This window comes from Tenrec ecaudatus, chromosome 11 (assembly GCF_050624435.1).
Source record: "Tenrec ecaudatus isolate mTenEca1 chromosome 11, mTenEca1.hap1, whole genome shotgun sequence".
In the NCBI taxonomy this organism is placed as follows: domain Eukaryota; kingdom Metazoa; phylum Chordata; class Mammalia; order Afrosoricida; family Tenrecidae; genus Tenrec; species Tenrec ecaudatus.
Window position 1 is genome coordinate 89,926,407 of NC_134540.1, and position 4,148 is coordinate 89,930,554.

A 4,148-nucleotide genomic window follows, 5' to 3' on the forward strand; every position below is an offset into this window, starting at 1 on the left:
AAAGGCTCAAGTAGAAAGCAAATGTTTTGAGAATGATGATGGCAACAAATATGCAAATACGCTTGACACAATAGATGGATGTATTGATTGTGATAAAAGTTATATGAGCCCCCCAATAAAATGATTTTAAAAAGCTTAGGGTGCAGTAGGTTTATATTGATACTAATAAAATAAACCCTCACTGCCTGTTGGTTGATTCCAACTCAAAGCTACCCTTCAGGACAGAGCAGAACTGCCCCTGTGGGTTTATCGTTCAGGGAGTAGAAATCATCATCTTTCTTCTGGAGAGCACCTGGTGGTTTCCAACGGCTGGTCTTGCGGTGAGCAGCCCGACACATAACACACCAGGGAAGGAAAAACTCAAAACAGGAGGGAGAGAGTGGTCGCTCAGTTCAAAGAATGAACTCAACATTACTGAAGTCTACATGCAGAAAATGGAATTGGTCTATGTTTTTACTTAACAGCAAAACATATCATAATTTTTTAAAAATATGGAACGATCACGAATTTGCGTGTCATCCTTGCGCAGGGGCCATGCTAATCTTCTCTGTATCATTCCAATTTTAGTATAGATGCTGCCGAAGCGAGCACAAAACATATCATAATTTAAAAGAAGAGACACATTTCCTGTTTCCATCTATAGTCAGGATTTACAGCAGTACTTGCCCACACCAAAATATTCAAAGGCAACATCTTATAATATGCAGAAATAGGCAGGTTGTAAAAAAGGCACAGTAAGCATTTTGATCTTAAAATAAATTAATAGCATGGATAGACTGGCAGGAGAATGAGCAAATCTGTGATGGTGAGACTTGATTTTAGATACTTTGGGCATGTTGTCAGGAGGGACCAGTCACTGGAGAAGGATTTCATTCTTGGCAGAGAGATGGCAATAAAGAGGAGGACCTTCAAGGAGCTGGACTGATGCAGTGGCTGCAACTGGCTCAAGGAGAACAGCTGTCGTGAGCATGGAACAGGGCTGGGCAGGGCTTCCTGATGTTGGACATGAGGTTCCATAAGTCAGAACTCATTCAGTACCCAACAACGAGACTTGCGACAAAGCGCTGGCTACTATCAGGTCATCTTGAGTCACTAGTACTATCTAATTAGAGGCATGCACCAGGAAGCCAGAAATTCAGGTTATGGTTCCCCTTGTTCTACTTGCCTGTGGAGTAAACACAAAGAGTTTGCTAAGGAGTCTATCAGTTAAGAAATAATCAGGAGATCTTTGCATTGGGTTGGTTGATTTTTCTGCCCCGTCTGGAGAGTGTTGACAATGCAGCACACATACCAGGGGAAGAAGCATATCAATGCAAAGTGCAGGTAGGTGAGTCAGAGTTTAAACCCAGCGGCCCAGCCCTCTGGGAACTAACTATAGAAAGCATGCTGTACTAGAATTGTGTATTTTAAGTCAGAGTTTATGGGTATAAAATTGTACATGGAGGTAATTGCAAATTTTTTCCTTTTCTGTTATGTATTATAGTGTGTCCCCCCACCCCCAAAGATGTTTTCTAAGTCCTACCCCCCTATACCTGTGCATTTAAGAAGAGAACTTTATTATATTAGTGAGGTTTTATCTGTGTAGAATGGGTTTTAAGCCAATTACCTTTGCGAGAGAACAAGAGTATATTAGGCACAGGGAAATAAGGGCAAAGGGAGAGGAAGTTAGATGCCACATGAGAAAGGCAGATTGTCAAACCACCTAGGAACAGACGCGCAAAGAGGCCAAGACCATTCCCTACAGTTGGTGCCCTAAAGGCAGATTTATAGCTTCCTAAACTGTGGAAAACATCCATTTTTGTTTCTTAAAGCTACTCACTTGTGATTTCTCTGGCTCAGTAGCACTAGATAATTAAGACACACCCAAACCCCATCTTGGCGACTTTGGCTGTGTCAGCTTTGGGGTATTGGGAGAATGAACAAAAAGGATTAAAGATGAAGGGGGTAGGAAATATGAAAAAGAAGGTGAAGGAAGATACCAGGACAAGTGGACCATGTGGCAGCATTCAGGAGCAGATTGCCCAAATCCACTGCCATCGAGGTGATTTTGCCTCCATAGGCTAGAGCCCAATTGCCCTGGTTGCATAGTGGAATACAAAGTGTACTGGTAACCACACGGTCCAAAGTTTCAACCTGCCAGCTGCTCCACTGGAGAAAAAGGAGGCTTTCTGTGGCTGTAAGGTGTACAGCCTCACAGTGCGGGAATTGTGCCCGGTCTGACCCACCACACTGGGGTGAAACGCTCAGGGCATGCAACAGAGCAGCAAGGGGAGCAAAGCAATGAAGTCCCCGGGGAATACCAGAAGTAGACTTTGGGGCCAGGTCATGGCATCCCATCAGACTCGACTGGAATACACGCCTGAAGGTCAACAAATAGACCTTTTTATTTTTTGTCGTTGGCTTTTTTGTGTTGTTGTTTTGTTTTTCCCTGCCTTGTTTTTGTGCTTATTATTGTCTCTCATGTCTATCTAGATAAGGTAGGTGGGATAAACAATCCAGAGGAGAAAATAACTGGACCAATGGTTCTGGGGGGACATAGAAGAGGGGAGGTGGGGAAAGGAAGTAGGGGTTCACAAACCCAGGGACAAGAGAACAACAAGTGATCCAAAATCAATGGCAATGAGGATGTAGGATGCCTGGTAGGGCTTGATCAAGGGCAATGTAACCTAAGGGAATTACTGAAACCAAAATGAAGGCTGAACATGATAGTGGAACAAGAGGAACATAAAAGGAAATAGAGGAAAGAATTGGGAGGCAAATACAGACATGTACATATGTAAATATATTTATATACAATGATAGGGAAATAGATCTATTTATATATATTTCGATGTTAAGTATCAAGGTAGCAGACATACATTGGGCCTCTACTCAAGTACTTCCTCAATGCAAGAACACTTAGTTTTATTAAACTGGCATTTCATGATGCTCACCTTCCTAACATGATCACTGAAGACAAAATGGGTGCATAAGCAAATGTGGTGAAGAAAGCTGATGACGCCCAGCTATCAAAAGGTATAGTATCTGTGATCTTTTATTTTTACATTTTTAAAATTGTTTTATTAGGGTCTCATACAACTCTTATCACAATCCATACATATATCAATTGTGTAAAGCACATTTGTACATTCATTGCCCTCATCATTCTTAAAACATTTGCTCTTCACTTAAGCCCTTGGCATCATTCCCCCCTCCTCCCCGCCCCCTCCTCCCTCATAAGCCCTTGATAATTTATAAATTATTATTTTGTCATATCTTGCCCTGTACGATGTCTCCCTTCACCCACTTTTCTGTTGTCCGTCCCCCAGGGAGGAGGTCACATGTAGATCCTTGTAATTGGTTCCCTCTTTCCAACCCACTCTCCCTCTCCCCACCCAGTATCGCCATTCACACTGCTGGTCCTGAAGGTATCATCCTCTCTGGATTCCCTGTGTTTCCAGTTCCTATCTGTTCCAGTGTGCATCCTCTGGTTTAGCCAGACTTGCAAGGTAGAATTCGGATCATGACAGTGGGGCGAGGCAGGGGGAGGGGAGGAGGAAGCATTTAGGAATTAGAAGAAAGTCATATTTTTCATCGGTGCTACATCTCACCTTGACTGACTTGTCTCCTCCCCTAGATGCCTCTGCAAGGGGATCTCCAGTGGCTGACAAATGGGCTTTGGGTCTCCACTCTGCACTCCCCCCCTCATGACCTTAAAGGCTTGAAGACAAACAAGTGGCCATCCAGCTGAGAAGCAACAAAGCCCACAAGGAAGAAGCACATCAGCCTGTGGGATCATGAGGTGTTGATGGGATCAGGCATCAGGCATCAAAGACACAGAACAAAAAATAATATCGAAATGAATGAGGAGGAGTAGGGAGTGGAGACCCAAAGCCCATCTGTAGACAATTGGACATCCCAGTACAGAAGGGTCACAAGGAAGAGATGAGCCAGTCAGGGTGCAGTATAACACAGATGAAACATACAACTTTCCTCTAATTCTTTAATGCTTCCTCCCCCCAGTATTGTGACCCCAATTCTACCTTACAAATCTGGCTAGACCAGAGCATGTACATTGGTATAGACCAGAGCTGGAAACACATGGAATTCAAGACAGATAAACCCCTCAGGACCAATATTGAGAGTAACAATATCAGGAGGGAAAGGGG

General features: G+C 43.4%; 1 non-coding gene across 1 annotated transcript; it reads right to left on the minus strand.

Annotated features, from left to right (window-relative positions):
* Positions 1–485: 485 nt before the first annotated feature.
* LOC142461898 (U6 spliceosomal RNA) lies at positions 486–591 on the minus strand. Its single transcript, XR_012787067.1, has one exon. It is a non-coding gene; the product is annotated as a U6 spliceosomal RNA (small nuclear RNA).
* Positions 592–4,148: the final 3,557 nt, after the last annotated feature.